Source organism: Mauremys mutica, chromosome 3 (assembly GCF_020497125.1).
Source record: "Mauremys mutica isolate MM-2020 ecotype Southern chromosome 3, ASM2049712v1, whole genome shotgun sequence".
Classification (NCBI taxonomy): Eukaryota; Metazoa; Chordata; order Testudines; family Geoemydidae; genus Mauremys; species Mauremys mutica.
Genome location: NC_059074.1, coordinates 43,388,688 through 43,406,525, shown reverse-complemented (window position 1 = coordinate 43,406,525; position 17,838 = coordinate 43,388,688). Strand labels below are relative to the sequence as shown.

The following is a 17,838-nucleotide window of genomic DNA, read 5'->3' as shown; positions in this document are numbered from 1 at the left end:
CTTTCTTTAAAAGATATGTTTAAGTGAGAGCAACATTACAGATTATTACTCTAAAAAGTGTACATGATTATTTTTAAATATGTCCATATCCTATTTACTCAATTACTTTATCTGCCCCACAAAAATATTTTTTTAAACATTCAAGTCTGTCTTATTTTTCAGATGATATCTAATGGGTAACCCCATGTTCCAATAAAATACTTAAACTAGCTATGTTGTCATTTTGAGCTAACAAAATAAGTGTCGTGATCCTGGTTTTTTCTTCACTCCTTCACTTCTTGGGAGAGACAGATGACTTATTTCCCTTCTTTTTGAATAGTCTCTGCTGAATTGTTTTATTTTATGTGCACAATAGGTAAATGCAGGGCCCCATTAAAGTCTAGGCCTCAGGCACAGTTATTTTGGGGTATTTTTTAAAAAAATAATTGAACAAAGCGAATTGGCTGAGCAGTAGGACTCAGAGGAAGGAATGGCTGGCTGCCATGCATTGAGCAGCTGCTAAGCTGCTATGGCATACACAGTTTAGTTAACATCTGGACAGCTGCCTAGAGGGATTTAATTGAGAGCCATGGAGAATATATCATATCTTGGAAATTGTTGGGTATTTTTTTAAAACATGTAATTTGGTACAATATAATGCATTTTAATGGTCCAATTTTTTTCTGTGGAAACATCCTTTAAATTCATTTTATAAAACATCTAAATTGGATATATTTATTCAGTGGAATATATTGTGTGTTGTATATCAAAACAGAGCATGTTTAACATGAGTAATGGAAGTGATGGAATAAAAGAGTAACTCCAGCCCAAAGTGCATCAATGACGGGATGAAAATAGAGAACTGAGCATGGATTTCCAAATAGCCCAACAGGAGCACACACTAAATGTGTGAAACTGTGAGGGAAATCAGGCTTGTGCACTTAGTGTGTGCTGGATGGTGACAGACAGTAGTAGGGAATGCAGACTGGGCCACCTGAATCACGCTCACCAGAGACCTAGTGCAGTCAGGAGAGGCATCAGGAAAGGCTAAGTTTTAGGAAAGGAATTTCTTTACTACAGACACTTTGTAGGAAAGAAATGTCTTTCGTAGGTACGTAGGGCACACTAGAAAGGTACAGATAGTTGAAAAAACAACAAAATCCCAACTGGAGAAAGAGGGAGAACTTTCCAATTAGATATGTGGCATTGGGGATGTGAGGATGTGGCTGTTCAGGCAGGAATTAGAATACACGCCTGAACAAATTTATTTTTCCAATTAGAGCTTTGAGTTTCGATGACAAATACTCATGTGCTGCTTTGACAAATTTAGAAAGTATAGAAATAAATGTGCTAAGATATTGTTTCCAATTACAATGCACTCAACATAAAAATAAATATGTACTGTGTGTTGTTTTTAAAATCTATGCAAACATTCATTTATATATAAATATATCCATTGATACTGTTTCCCACTTAACATTATCCCTTAAAAAACTTTTTGTGTGTGTAACAGTACATAAAGTACACATTTGTTTTTATGTTGAGTGCATTATAGGTTTCTCTGTGTGTGTGTGTGTGTATGTGTGTGTCAGGGCCGGCTCTAGGTTTTTTGCCGCCGCAAGCAAAAACATTTTTGGCTGCCCCCACCCCAGCCCTAGGCTCCCACCGCACCTCCCTGCTGCCCCAGCCCTGGGCTCCCCCCGCCACCTGTACCCCCTGCTGCCCCAGCCCTGGGCTCCCCCCACACCTGCACCCCCTGCTGCCCCAGCTCTGGGCTCCCCCCTTCCCACCCATCAGTGCCCCCCCACCTGCACCCCCCAGCCGCCCCAGCCCTGGGCTCTCTCCCCCCCCCCGCCACCTGCACCCTCCTTCCGCCCCAGCCCTGGGTCAATGGTGACTTGCTTCCAGGGTGGGTCATTCAGCAGAAATTTTGGATGTGCACAGAACACAGACAGGATTGATTCTCACATGGTTAGAACAAAGTAGAACAATTTTCAGCTTGTGTGATTGGAGGATATCTGGATGCATATTATAAGATTGTCCTCCAAAAATGAGGAAAAGTTGAGGTGCCTTTATTGTTCTTTTGTTCCATTCTTTGTTTCTATGGGAAATTTGCCAATGCAATATCATTGTCTTCCTTTTAAACAAATAAAACTAAAAAAAAAAAAAGGCAATGGCTGTAGAAAATAGCAGTGGTCCTAAAAAACCACTGGGAAGCATTTCTTGCTCAATTTTATCCTACTTTTTCTACAGCAAATTACAGTGGATCAGTATATTTGATTTGGGAGAAATGAAGTAACAGCTGCCCAAATTGAGTTTGAGCACTCCTGAATTTTGAGGTGTTCAAATCTAGAAGGCAGGTGCTAGATTCCCTTTCTGAATATTAGCTAAATCTGGAAAGGAAAAGTCAATTTCTGCTTCCATGGCTCAGAAGTGGAAATCCTCCTAAGTGCCTGATACTGTATCTAAAGTTGCCCAGGTCCAGTAGAGCCTCCCCTCCCTTACTTTTCATTTTAAATTCTCATGGGATCCACATACCTCCCTTGGTAGGCTTCAAATAGAGAGGGGCACTGTCCATTTAGTCCACCCAATTCCTTCTTTGGGGGCTGCAAGGTGAGATCACACCAGTATCCCTAATCCAGTCTGGGGCTGTCTTCTGAAGGGGATATCTGGGCCAAAGCCTTCTACTCCTTGGGCACACTTGTTCCCCATTCACAGTGCCACCCCACTCTAGCGGTGAGCTCTCCATTCACAGCAAGCTGCAGCATGAAGTTTCAGCTACCATACTCCCTCACCCTCCCTTTCCTGTTGATAGCCGCCACCGGGATACTGGGAAATGTAGTTCTTTCCCTGCTCCTGGGCTGGCTCTATAGGCAGGGAGCTAACCGAGGAACTACAGCTCCCAGGGTCCCCTGCTGGTTCTCAGCTCCCAGGCCGGATCCCTGCCCGCTGCCGACCCTGCAAATGGGCTGCCCCAAGCACCTGCTTGCTTTGCTGGTGCCTAGAGCCACCCCTGGTGTGTGTGTGTATGTGTGTGTATATATAAATATATATAAATGGTTATAGAAATACTGGTACTGTTCTGTTGTGTCTCCCTATTTTTATCTTTATATTTCATAAGAGCAGTGAGACATTCTGGAGACTTCTTAGATGGTTAAGGGCAAAAGTGTGCTAGAATTACCCAGCAAAGCACTCTTTCTGTTGTGTTATAAGAAGTGTTAACATAATAGGTTTAAGAAGATAAATCAACAGAATAAGAGCTCAAATACATGAAATAGAAAAAAGAAAAGACAAAAATTAAACTACATCTTAGCCTATTGCAAAACTCTCTTCCCACCCCCTCAGAAACCAGTTAAGGATGCTAAGGTGCATGCCTCCCTGCTCAGATAGGCAGACTTGCACTAGCTTGGATCAAGCTAGCATGCTAAAAAGATCAGTGTGGATATTGTGGCCTGGGCAGCAGCTCAGATTCTTAAGCCCACCTGACTCCTTGAGGCTGAGTTTGAGGCGTTAGCCCAAGCCTCTGCCTGTGCTCCATTACCCACTTTGCTCTAGCTTGAGTTGAGCTAGTGTGAGTCTATCTACCTGGGTGGGAAGCATGCTGCCAGTTGCCGCAGAGACATACCTTAAATGACAAAATGTATTTACCCAGGAGCGGCGCCAGAGTTTCTGGCACTCTAGGCAGAATTCGGGGGGCAGCATTTTGTGCGCTCCCCACGGGGTGCACGGGAGCTTCCGGTTCCACTCCCATCGCGCCGTCGAAGAAGGACCCTCCGCCGAAATGCCGCAGGTGACAGCGGCAGTCATTGAGCTGCTCAATTGCCTGCCACTGTTTTCCGCGGCACGTTGGCAGAAGGTCCTTCTTCGGCGACAGGAGCGGAACCGGAAGCTCCTGTGCGCCCCGTGGGGAGCACACAAAATGCTGCCCCCCGAATCCTGGCGCCCTAGGCAACCGCCTAGGGTTGCCTAATGGAAGCGCCGGCCCTGTACTTACCTATCACATTACGTGTAAAATGAAAAGACACAAAAGCAAGGAAATGAATGGTTTAAGATACTCTAAACTTGATGCTGTCCATGTAATAATAAACGCAAACATATTGTTCATACCAATTAAAAATAAATGAATACACTGTACATTCATCACAACATAACCTGAACTCTAACCTATTAATATTTTAGCATGTTAATCTTTTAAGAGATAGAGTTCAGTGGGAAACATTATCAATGAATATGTATAGCAACTTGCAGTATAATATTTTGGTGTTTAAAACTGATGTTTTATTAACATAATGTTGTATATGTAATTTTATAGAAATTGTGCATAATATTGTCAGCTTATGGTAAAATAATGTTTTTATGGAGACTTGCATTTGAAGCTAATCAGTATTCCACTAATGTTTATGTACATGTGGTGTTATCATTTTCAGAATAATTTTGTGTTTTGTTTGTTTATTTTTAGATTACTGATGATAAGAAGAATATTTATTTTGAATCAGTTAAAATTGTTGTTATGAAATGCTGTATGCATTTATGCATTTCTTTGTACTCAATATGAATAATGTGTTTTATTATGGGCTGTGTAAGGTTTTATATATTACCAGCTATTCATTTCCTTGCTTTTAAATGTGTAGGTTTTTTAAAGTAGCATGATAGATAATTACTCTGTTGCTATTTAGTAATCTTAGCTGGTTTCTTAAATGATTTTTTTTATTTTGTTTTGTTTCATCACTAAAAAATATTATTAATAACAAGTTCTGTCAAACTGTATTAATCAGACTTCTTCCTCCTTTGTCAGCATTAATATCGTAGAACCCTATCTCATTTTACAATAATGATATATTTTTAAAATATTTTGCTAGTCCTTTCCTTATAAATTGCTTTTAGCATGAGATAATGTCACAGTTTACATATAGTTTAACTGCTGTGGTGCAAAGTAGTTTAGTTTGGCAAGAGAAACACTTCATTTTTTTTCATTTTTTTAAAATCTTTTTATTTAAAAAATGACAATATTCAGCTTATTCAAAAAATTCAGCAGATAGTCTCAGTGAATGTTATTCAATAAAATATGAAAGCATGAGGACTTTTAATTTTTTTTTAAATAATGTTTTATTCTTTTTGGAGCCATGTGTATTGGCTCTGGCCCAACAGGAAAGGTAGGCAGAGGAACATCTATCTTCCTCCGGATTTTTCATCGATTTTAGGCTTAAGCATCCAGATGCCTCACATGGAGCTGTAGTGCCTGTGCTAAGGAGCAGAAAGATAGGTTCCTAGAGAATTTTTACAGCCAAAATTTAGACAGTGAGTGAGTTTAGGCACCTACGGTGTTCGCGGACAGCTCAGTGAGGGGTTTGTGAATCACATATGCCTGATTCTGGGATTTAGGCCTCTAAAGTGGTAGTTAGGCACCTAAGTTCTTTTGTGAATCTAGCTGTTGCCTTTTATCAAGTTATGAAAAATAATAAGGCATATTGTTGCTGACCTACAGCAGATACATGAATGAGTTGTAAAAATTCCTTCCATCAGGCTGCAGGATTTCTAATTCATAAATAAATTATTGTTCTCACCCAGCAGAGATCAGCAGATTCATATTTACCATAAAATATAACTCTCATCGTAGGGAGATAAGTTGTGAGTGAAATCACAGATTCATATATTTTAAGGCCAGAAGGGATCAGTTGTGATCACTAGTCTGATCTCCTTGATAACAGGCCATAGATACTTACCCAGTCATTTCTACTACTTCTTTGAGTAGAGTCCCTGTGGGTGCTCCATTTCAGATGCACTGCACTCTGTGCCTTTAATCAAAGATTTTTGGTGGCAATGACTATTCGGCTTGCATATATGCCCCACACATCCTTGTGCCCCACACCGAGACTTTATGGGGCTGAGTAGGCAAACCACCCTCCGTTCCTTCTCACCTGATTTCATCCTGAGGCAGAGTCTTCTGTGTGACTGTTCTCTTTAGTATTCAGAAATTAGTTAGTTAGTTAGTTAATAGTTATTTTATAATGTTGAAACAGTTCCTTTTTTTCTTTTTCCTTTCCCTTAAAAGATATTTATAAATATAGTTAGATAGATTTAAAATCTTCCCCAATTCAGGGCTGAGTTTTTGTTATTTTGCTTGGGGATGCTGGTCTCCACAGGATTTAAAAGGTGCCTCTCCTTTCACAAGGCTGGTCAGATCAGTGACAGGCATTCTCAGCCCCTCTGCTGTTTTGGAGAGATTCATATTCTCAGTAAGTGTAAGATCTGCATTTTCTTCAAAGGTATATCCCTCCAAAATAGGGATATTAAATTTAAATTAATATTTAATTTTAATTTAATTTAAAATTAAATTTAAACTCCTCATGATGGAACAAGCCTAAAGATGGGCTTCGGATCCAGGGGCAGGGGACCTGCCTGTACATAGACCTCCCAGTACAGCTAGTGCCCAGGCCACATCAAGATCTCTGTCACTGGAGGCTGCTCAACACATGTAAGTGATACTGTGGCACTATTACTTCTTTAGCACCGAAGACCTTCGAAATTTGCTTCTGTGCAGAAAGAGGCAAAGACTAAACCTCCAAGAAAGTCTTAATCACCAATGCACAAAAAGGCTTTGGAGACCTCAGGTCCCAAGGGGAGTTCCATGGAGGCTCTGAGTGATTCTGGTACCACAAAGGCAGGTAAGAGATCCTCAAAGACAAACTTGATGCCTAGCTCACATACCTGTACCTGGAGCTGTAGAGACTCTTCCAAGGGGAATTCTATTCTCATCCCTGAACATCAGTCAGTCTCATCAACATGGAAGTCAACTGATGGAATCAGAGTCAACTCATTCCTTTGCCAGTAGCTCGGTGCCAGCTACCTTGGAACCAAAGCTGTCTTCCACAAGTTCTCGCTCAACACATCTCTGAAGCTGTGGGGCCTGCAAGAATTTAGATATTCTAAGGCCCTAATAGTATCTTTGGAGCTGGAGTCCCCTCTGTTAACTGGTACTGGATGGTTATCTACACCGAGATGTACTTTGTCACTGACCACCCCTCCCACATCATCTAGAGTACCATGCTCACTCTGATGTACAGTACAAGCAGAACAGTTATCTCCCTCCCCCATTGGAGTATGTTGAAAAGAATTCCTTGGACTCAAATCTCAGAACAGGGTTCCCCTGATGCAAGAATTCATAAGAACATAAGAACGGCCATACTGGGTCAGACCAAAGGTCCATCTGGCCCAGTGTCCTGTCTTCACACAGTAGCCAATGTGAGATGCCCCACAGGGGATGAACAGAACAGGTAATCATCAAGTGATCCATCCCCTATCACCCATTCCCAGCTTCTGGCAAATAGAGGCTAAAGACACCATCCCTGACCATCCTAGCTAATAGCCATTGCTGGACCTATTCTCCATGACCTTATCTACTTCTTTTTTTAACCTTTTATAGTGTTAGCCTTCACAACATCCTCTGGCAAGGAATTCCATAGGTTTACTGTGTATTTTGTGGGGAGAAAAACAACAAAACCTTCCTTTTGTTTGTTTTAAACCTGCTGCCTATTAATTTCATTTGATGACCCCTAGTTCTTGTTTTATGAGAAGGAGTAAATAACACTTCCTTATTTACTTTCTCCACACCAGTCATCATTTTATAGACCTCTAACATATCCCCCTTAGTTGTCTTTTTCCAAGCTGAAAAGTCCCAGTCTTACTAATCTCTTCTCATATGGAAGCCGTTCCGTATCCCTAATCATTTTTGTTGCCCTTTTGTGAACCTTTTCCAATTCCAATATACACCTCTACCCTGACATAACACGACCCAATATAACATGAATTATGTTTATGTGTCTGACGATTTTCTTCTTTACTATAGTTTCAACTAGTTTCCCTGGTACTGAAGTCAGACTTACTGGCTTGTAATTGCCAGGATCACCTCTGGAACCCTTTTTAAAAATTGGTGTCACATTAGCTATCCTCCAGTAATTTTAGTAGTTTTGTAATTTCACATTTGAGTTCCTTCAGAACTCTTGGATAAATACCATCTGGTCCTGGTGACTTATTACTGTTTAGTTTATCAATTAGTTCCAAAACCACCTCTAATGATACCTCAGTCTGGGACAGTTCTTCAGATTTTGTGGGGGAAAAGAATGGTACATATTTGGGAATCTCCCTCACACCCGCAGCCGTGAAGACCGATGCAAAGAATTCATTTAGTTTCTCTGCAATGATCTTATTCTCCTTGAGTGCTCCTTTAGCATCTCGATTGTCCAGTGGTCCACTGGTTATTCGGCAGGCTACCTGCTTTTGATGTACTTAATATTTTTTTGCTATTATTTTTTGAGTCTTTGGCTAACTGTTCTTCAAATTCTTTTTTGTCCTTCCTAATAATATTTTTACATTTCATTTGAGAGAGTTTATGCTCCTTTGTATTTTCCTCACTAGGATTTATATTCCATTTTTAAAAGGATGCTTTTTTGCCTCTCACTGCTTCTTTTATTTTGTTGTTTAGCCACAGTGGCACTTTTTTGGTTCTCTTACTATTTTTTTAAATTGGAGTATACATTTAATTTGAGCCTCTATTATGGTGTCTTTAAAAAGTTTCCATGCAGCTTTCGGGGATATCACTTTTGGTGCTATATCTCTCAATTTCTGTTTAACTAACCTCCTCCTTTTTGTGTAGTACCCCTTTCTGAAATTAAATGCTAATTTCCCTTCCTCCTTCAGTGAGATACGGGAGAGTGATAGACCTCAAAGGACAACCACCTGTTAAGAACACAGATGGTTGCATCCATCTATACCATATGCCCTTCGCCTCCCAGTGGTCTTGTTGGGACCCATGGGAATTTTATCATCAGCAATTTGTGACAAAATCTTCACACCATTGGCGGGAGCAGAGAAAAACTCATTCCCCCTACCACCTCTACCACCACCAGTGCCAGAAGATGGGACCTTCAAAAAGCAGTAATCAAGGGCAGACAAGGAGGTGACATCTCTTACAAATACTTCCTCCTCATTGTCTGACAAAGTTCTGACACCTCCGCTGCCTTCTATGATGGATGATGACAGACAATTCCAGGAACTGAATACGCGAATTTCTGCCATGTTTCAGATTTCATTAGAGGAGGTTCGGAGTCTCACTGTAAACTTCTGAACATTTTAAATATGTCAACATTCATGAGGATTGCCATCCCAGTCAATGAAGCTCTTATGGAACCTGCTAAGACCATTTGGCAAAACCAAGCTACTGCACCACCTACCTGCAAGAAGGCAGATAAAAAGTATTATGTCCTTGCCAGGGATTCAGAATTTCTTTTTTTTTCAAATGGTGCCAAAATCTCCGTTAGTGGAGGTTATAAATGCACAGAGTAGACAAGATAGCTCAAATTCCAGCCCTTATAGCAAGGACTACAAGAGGCTCAATCTTTTTCGTGGTAAATGTTATTCTTCAGACAGATTTCAATTTAGAATAGTGAACTATCAGGTGCTTATTGTGAAATATGACCATTTAATTTAAAAAAATGTAATTCCTTTATTGATCATCTCCCAGAGGAGCATTGTGAACAACTTGAGTTTCACACCTTGGCAAAGATATTGCTCCAGGCTTCCTCGGATGCTGTGGATATTATAACATAGTCTGTATCCACTTCAGTGGTCATAAGAAGAGCATGTTGGTTGCAGCTGTTGGGCTTCCCAAAGACAGGATCAGAGTACCATCAAGGACCTTCCCTTTGACAGTGATGAGCTCTTTGCAGACTCTCCACACTTTAAGGGACTCAAGAACCATGCTGTTATATTCCTGTATATAAGAGGAGATTTACAAGGTCTCAGATGGCACAAAGAATACGCCCAGCCCAGCCCAGCCCAGCCCTATATTCAATTTACTGTAGATCATCTGTGTCCCTGGGCAAGAGAACCAACATACTCTAAACAGAAACCTCCTTCAGCTACAGCTGCACCTTCTCAGCTGTGTGTGTCCTCCAAGTGACAATATTAATGACTTAGTTGAGAGTCTCAACTATCCAGTCAACAGGGTTTTGCAACCCATCCTATGCCTGTCCCTCCTTTTGGTTACTGCATCTCCCATTTTCAGGCTGCATAGGAGAATATAACATCCAAGAAATGGGGTTTGGAAGCCATAACATCTGGTTACACTATTCATTTCAAATCTATCCCCCCACCCATTCCCCACCCCTTCCCTTTTCAGGGAGCCATCTCATGATCAATTGCTGATGCAAGAGGTTGCCTCACTTCTACATGTAGGGATTGTGGAAACAGTTTCTGTGCAGCATAGGAGAAGGGGATTCTATTCAAAGTACTCCCTGGTCCCCAAAAGTAACAGAAGATGGAGGCCAATTTTAGATCTCATGTTTCTAAAAAGATATGTGAAACAACATAAGAATGGCCATACTGGGTCAGACCAAAGATCCATCTTGCCCAGTATCCTGTCTTCTGACAGTGGCCAATGCCCCCCCAGAGGAAATGAACAGAACAGTCAATCATCAAGTGATCAATGCCCTATTGCCCATTCCCAGCTTCTGGCAAACAGAGGCTAGGGACACCATCCCTGCCCATCCTGGCCAATAGACATTGATGCACCTATCCTCCAGGAATTTATCTAGTTCTTTTTTGAACCCTATCTTGGTCATCACAACATCCTCTGGCAAAGAGTTCCACAGACTGACTGCATGTTGTATACAAAAAATACTTCCTTTTGTTTGTTTTAAACCTGCTACCTATTAATTTTATTTCGTGACCCCTAGTTCTTGTGTTATGAGAAGGACTAAATAACACTTCCTTCTTTACTTTCTCCAGACCAGTCATGATTTTATAGACCTCTATCATATCCCCCTTTCGGCATCTCTTTTCCAAGCTGAAAAGTCCTAGTCTTATTAATCTCCCCCATATGGCAGTCGTTCTGTACCCCTAATAATTTTTGTTGCCCTTTTCTGAACTTTTTCCAATTCCAATATATCTTTTTTTGAGATGGGGCAACTATGTCTGCATGCTGTATTCAAGCCATGGGCATACCATGGATTTATAGAGAGGCAATATGATATTTTATGTCTTATTATCTAACCCTTTCTTAATGAGTCCCAACATTCTGTTCACTTTTTTGACTGCCGTTGCACATTGAGTGGATTTTTTCGGAGAACTATCCACAATGACTCCAAGATCTCTTTCTTCACCAGGGAGTACTTTGAGTGGTAACAGCTAATTTAGACCCCAGCATTTTATATGTATAGTTGGGATTATATAAATTCAGGATGGTGACCTTTGCAGCAATAATACCTTCATTAGATTTAGGAGATTGGTTTGTGACTCTTGACCTACAAGACACACATTTTCATGTCACTGTTCATATTTCACACAAGATATTTCAACTAGGAGACACTTTTCTCATCTCATGGGTCTTCTCTATGCATATCCACTGACACCAATATTGTTGAAGATTCTCAACAAGATTGGACCGTGGTCATATTGATTGCACCAATGTGGCTGAGACAAGTTTGATACCTCTTTCTAAAAAAAAACCTCATTTCTGATCAGTCCTTGTTTGCTGACTCAGGATGCTGTTTGAACACTGCATCCCAACCTGCAATTTCTGAAACTCCAAGCATGGTTTCTTGATGGTTCTCAGGAGTAGAGATACTCTGTTCATCAGAAGTATAACACATTTTATTAAACAGTAGAAACATCTAAATGAAATAGTTATCTCCATAGTGGAAACTATATCATCTTTGGTGTAACCGTTGTTGGATCTTGCCAACTCACTCTTCTCTTCCTATGGTATTGCATTACCTGTTGGAACTGAAAGCACTGGGGCTTTGTATGAATGCCATTATGGTCAACTTAACTGCAATAACAGCTTTTCACTCATCCATAGAGGTTTTTTCAGTCTTTTCACCACCTCCCTAGCTAACCCATTCCAGTGCATCGCCACTCTCCTAGTGAAATAGTGTTGCTTAATATATAACCTAGACCTCCCCCACTGCAACTTGAGACCATTGCTTCTAGTTCTGTCATCTGCCACCACTGAGAACAGCCGAGCTCCATCCTCTTTGGAACCCACTTCAGGTAGTTGAAGGCTGCTATAAAATCCCCCCTCACACTTCTCTTCTGCAGACTAAATAATCCCAGTTCCCTCAGCCTCTCCTCTTAAGTCATGTGCCCTAGCCCCCTAATAATTTCTGTTGCCCTCCGCTGGACTCTGTCCAATTTGTCCACATCCCTTCTGTAGTGGTGGGACCAAAACTGGATGCAGTACTCCAGGTGTGGCCTCACCAGTGCTGAATAGATGGGACTAATCACTTCCCTCGATCTCCTGGCAATACTCCTACTAATACATCCCAATATGCTGTTGGCCTTCTTGGCAAGAAGGGCACACTGCTGACTCATATCCAGCTTCTCATCCACTGTAATCCCCAGGTCCTTTTCTGCAGAGCTGCTGCTTAGCCAGTCGGTCCCCATCCTGTAGCAGTGCATGGGATTCTTCCTTCCTAAGTGCAGGACTCTGCACTTGTCCTTGTTGAACCTCATCAGATTTCTTTTGGCCCAATCCTCCCATTGTCATTCCAGAAGAGCACTAGCTAGGTCTATAGCCTTACTTAAAGATTTACCATTTCAAGACACCCTTAGAGCAGCAACTTGTCCTCTGGTAATACTTTTTGTAACCATCATGCCTTAATTCCAGCTTCAAGGTCAGATGCTGCAGTAGGCAATGCAGTTCTCTCCTTTGTATTGAACTCTGCTCCAAATCTTAGTGGGGTACTGCTCAGGAATCACCTGAAGTGGAGCACCCACAGGGACAATATTCAAAGAAGAGGTTGTTCAACTTGTACAGTAACTGGAGTTCTTTGAGCTGTGTGTAGGCTTCATGTTCATCACTTACAGTAAATTTACAAGTGAGTTCATGTGGATTTAGTTATACATTTTGAGTGCAAAAAGAGAGTGAATGTATGTATAAAATGGGCTGATGCTTAGAATTTTTTCCCCCCACAGTTCTCACAAGTTCCCTCAAAAATAAACATAACTGGATGGAAGTAGCATTGACAGTTTAAGTCAACTGAGTTTATATTAGAAACCCAGTTATGCCACACTCTGCAAAGTTTCCTTTTCCCCTCAAAAGAACAACAAAAAATCCACATAAAAAGCAATGTTGGCCTCAAAATTGGTTGGTTAAATCTAAGGGATAAGAGCTGTTTTCTGATGCTTTTGAAGTGACTCAAACAAAGGAATCCGAGAATTATGACACCACAATAACAGAATGTTCCCCAGGATTAAAAAACTTCTAACATTTTATTTGTCATTTTATAGTAAAAAGTGGAAAGAATAGAGATAAAATCTAGGTTACAGTATTTGCTTATGTTAGTTATGATTGATTACATACAACCAAAATTAAATTGCTAAAAAATAAGATTTGAAATAATGATATCAGAATTCACCATCAGTTCTGATGAGTTTATAGTAGGATGCCAAATGAGTACTGGAGAAACAAGTTGTCATCTTCTGTTTTACATCTGTCTTATTTTATGTTTATAGCCTTTTGTCTTTGCAGAGAGTCCTGAAAATATAAACTGTTTGCTAGGGAGTCTTATCAATGGGGAAACATTTGTTTTTTTTGTTACCAAAAGAAGTTGTTTGTGATTAATTCCGTTGATATATATGTGGTTGGAAGTGGAAAAAGTGGATGTGAGGAGCAGCGCACTGAGGGCAGTGCAGAAGGGAGGAAGAGGAGCAAAAGAACAGGTCTGAAACAACAGAATCCTGGGGGAGGGGCAGCACAATGGTGACATTCCTTCTCTTCTGTAGGTGTTAAGAGGCTCATTAACCTACTGCTACATCTATTTCCTTTCTGCAAGACCTATGAGGCTTGTTGGGGACCCTCCTAGCCTTAAGAGGGCTTTAAGGGCCCCTCATAACCAGCCACCACTCACTGGAAACCTTATGGAGCCAACATTTCTTTCCAGTTTTGTCAGGCAGCTGGCAGTTCCAGTCTAGTTCCTCGGAGACAAACAAGCTTTCTAAGGCATGCAGGTTTGGGAAGGATGAGGTTACTTACCCCATAAGGAGTGGAGTGGGGGGAGTTCAAGATCCTCTTATGACAGGCAAGAGGAGGGATGTTGGGGACCCCTAAGTCTTATATGGCTTGTCAGAGGGTCTTGTGAGCTTGTCAAGGTGAAGCCCTACTTCTGTGCTGCAGTGGGATTTCTGTCTAGTTGACCACACGAGATCCACAGAGATTGACGTGGCCATGCCCCCCATGATATATTGCACGCCTCAAACCCCCCCCCACACACACACACCAGTGTAAAGTTACACCCATAAAACCAGAGGCCTGATTAAGATTAAAGATGGTAACTTTTTTTGAGCAAAGAGTAAATTATTGAAAAATTGATTGTTCAGGGTACCAACACTGTTTGTGAATTTGGGTTGGATTCAGCTAGTGTTAGCCATAAAAAAAATACTAAAAACAAAAAATTCAGAAATATCAAAACTTTAGTTTAAAAAATGTTGAAATGGTTCATTTAAACTGAATGTCAATTCAAAATGATATTGTACAAATTAAATGTAAAATCAAATTGATGTTTAATTTGGAAATATTGTTTTTCTTCGGGGGTTGGACTAGATGACCTCCTGAGGTCTCTTCCAACCATAATCTTCTATGATTCTATGATCACCATTCAAAACATTTCATTCTGACTGAAATAATTTTTTGTTTTTGTTTTATTGTTACAGAGTGTAAAATGAAAAAAAATCAGTTTTTATTTTAAATGAACTGTTTTCTTTTTGTTTTTCGGTTCAGCTACCAAACAACTCCACTCTAGTTAAGACCTTTTCCTGTATAAAGGGCCCCTTTCTCTCTGTACATAGTATCTAAAGAAGAGTACAATAATTGAATTAGACTGACTTACTAACTTAAACTACTGCCATTTTTATAGTTGCTGGAAATACAGGCTATTATTTCTCCTTAGTTAGCAGGTTGTAATACTTTCTGTAATACTTTGAAAAAGAGCACAGTATCAGCTGTGTATATCATGTTTATAATATTATATTTCTATTAGCTGTGATAATTTATTGACAGATCTGGGTAACAAGAGTAAAGGAAGAATTGGGTGATCTTTATTGAGCTAAAGCTTAGTCTGCTTTATAAACGGTGACTGAACAGTGAAGACAAAATAATAATAATAAAAAAAGTTTTGAACCAGAAAGCATAGAAAAGCATAACCTACACATATTTTTAGTATAAAGCAACTAACGTTTTTTTTTAAATATATAGCTAAAATATAACTTAAAAGATTCTACTCTTGAAATTATATTAGTGTCAGGAAATATATTTGAACATAGCAATCTTGCAAGCTTTCTAAAGCTCATTGAACCATCAGAGGCAGGGAATACTGTGGAGACAGCAGACCAGATTTTCTGGACCAGATGGTTTATGCTTAGCATAAGGCTGGAGGTCTGGCTTTGTTATCTGTATGTAGCCCCAATCCTATGGCTGTCAGAGTCTGTCTTCTTCCTTTGAGGGCTACTTAAGCAACCAGGAATCAACCAGAAGAAAGGGCATTTAACCAAACCCATTTTACATTGGGCAAGCCAACCAAAGGTACTCCTCTACTGACCAGATCCTCCAGCTGCCCTAATATCACAGTATTTTCAAACCATACGGTGAGTGAGAAATCCTCCTGCCTGAAACTTCCTCCTACATCCATAATAAAATGGATTAGGGTGACCATATTTCCCTATTCTGAACAAGGGACACCTGGTAAAATTATTCATATTCAAGCAAGTTCAATGGCAATCATTCAGAACTATGTAGTACAAACATTCAAATTAACATCAAGTTGACTGGGCCCCTGTTAAAAAGAAATACTGCTTTGTTGGATTATTTTTATTTACCTTCTTATCCTTAAGACTTTAGGGTTCACACGTGGAGAGGTGACACACACACACACTCCCGTACACCTCTCTCACACAGGATGTGGCTGGGTAGGTGGGTGTGATTGACCAATCCGATCCTCCTGCCAGGCGCTCTCTGCCTTCCAGGCCTGACTGGGCCCCCGAGACCGACCCATTTCTCCTGGTACCTAGCACTGTGTCTTCCTGAGGCAACATGTGGGGTGAGGGGATGCAGGGTCACATGCCCTTCTCCCCAGATTTCTGCCAGTGTTCACATCAGTATGTGGCTAGCAGCAGCCTTTCCGCACTGTGCATGAAGGAGGGGATGGGAGCTGCTTCCTGTCGCAGTGGAGGATGGGGAGAGGAAGGGATGACCTGGCTCGTGTCTTCACAGAGCTCATCTCTTCTCCCTCCTCCCACCCCCCGCCTTGTGCTGGAAGCAGCTTATCCTTTCCTGCCAACACAGTGTCGAAAGGCAGATAACACTTCCAGGCTGCTGCTGGCCACCGACATAACCCAGCCGCCTCCTACAGTGCAGGCAGGAAGGGGTTAACCCCTAAGGATGCACTGTGCACCAGGGCCCAGGAACCTGATTGCAGGAGCTTCAGCAAACCTAGCCAGAGAGATGGCTCAGCAGTGGAGGGTGCCTAGAGGACAGAGCTAGGGGGAAGAGAGTGCTAAGCCGCTGTCCGGGGGGCTGCTGTGGAGTCTGCAGGGTCGGGGGCAAACAGGCTGGAAATTGCTTCACCACTACCACTCCACAGCTTGGCAGAGAGGCAGAGAGGCTTCCCTGTGCCAGTGCGGGGCTCTGGCACATGCAGGGCTTCGCTCCTCCTGGCCAGTGCACCGGACCAGAGTGTCTTGGGCTTTCCTGGGGCGCTGGCCCAGCCAGAGGCAGTGGGGAAAGGAAGGAGCCTTCTGGCAAGCCCATTGATGAGCTAAGCGTTCCGACCAGGGGCTGGTTCTCCACACAGCACTGGGAGTGGAATGTGCCCCGCCAGGGGGGGATATGGAGGAGCCAGCGGGATTGGGGCGGGGTGAAGGGGCAAAGCAGGGAGAGGACAGCGAGAGGGGGAGCACGTAACGGGTCAGTGGGTGAGCTGCAGAGGCAACACGTAACTGGCCGCTACCTGGCGCCTGCCTGCACTCATCAGCCACTGCAGAGTGCAGCCATCACTGGCTGAAAACAGGACGGGGGCGAGGCCCGACTGGCTGAAAGCCAGCATGCAGTGGGGGCTGTGCTGATGGAACAGCAGGGGGAGCAGCCGGCCCCGCGTGCTTCAGCTTTGCCCAACCACCAACCTTGCACACCCACACCCATCATCAGCCACGGGACCCTCCCACTCACCACTGGTGAGTGGGCGGCTGGTGAGCAGGGATCTGGCCAGTAGCGGGACCCACCAGTACTGATGGGAGGGAGAAGACAGAAATTACAGGACAATTTGCCCATTTAAAAAAAAAAGCCGGAACACATGCAGGAGAGCTTAAATACAGGCCTGTCCCTTTAAAAACGGGATATCTGGTCACCATAGAATGGATTGACTCTGGAAAGAGGTATGTCCAGCTCTCCTGGACTGGAGGGAGTGTCATTGCAACTCAGGATCTATAAGGGTGCTTTAAAGGGTGAAGATGTATATGAACGGTGGAGAGGAATCTAGAGAACTTTTTATTCCTCTTGCATATATATGTACACCCCACAAAATAAAACATGTAATTAAATCTCACTCTTATTTTCTACTAATTGACACTCCTAGCCACATATGGTGGGCAGATTCATCCTGTATCCATAATCACTGTCATTAATTTCCCAAGATGCAGACCAAACACAGGGCACAATTCTAAATATTCACTGCCTTTACAGAAGTCAAACACAATTCCATGTTACAAACTCGCCTTAGAATTTCATTGTGCAAGTATATGCTAATTTATGCCTGTATCTTCATTTCATTTTTAAAAAGAAAAGAAAAACCAACACACAAACTTCGATTA

At 41.9% G+C, this 17,838-nt stretch overlaps 1 protein-coding gene across 1 annotated transcript in view; it reads left to right on the top strand.

Annotated features, from left to right (window-relative positions):
* Nucleotides 1-17,838, top strand: part of CSMD1 (CUB and Sushi multiple domains 1) — a 1,651,174-nt gene that overhangs the window by 1,446,451 nt on the left and 186,885 nt on the right. The window lies entirely within an intron of this gene.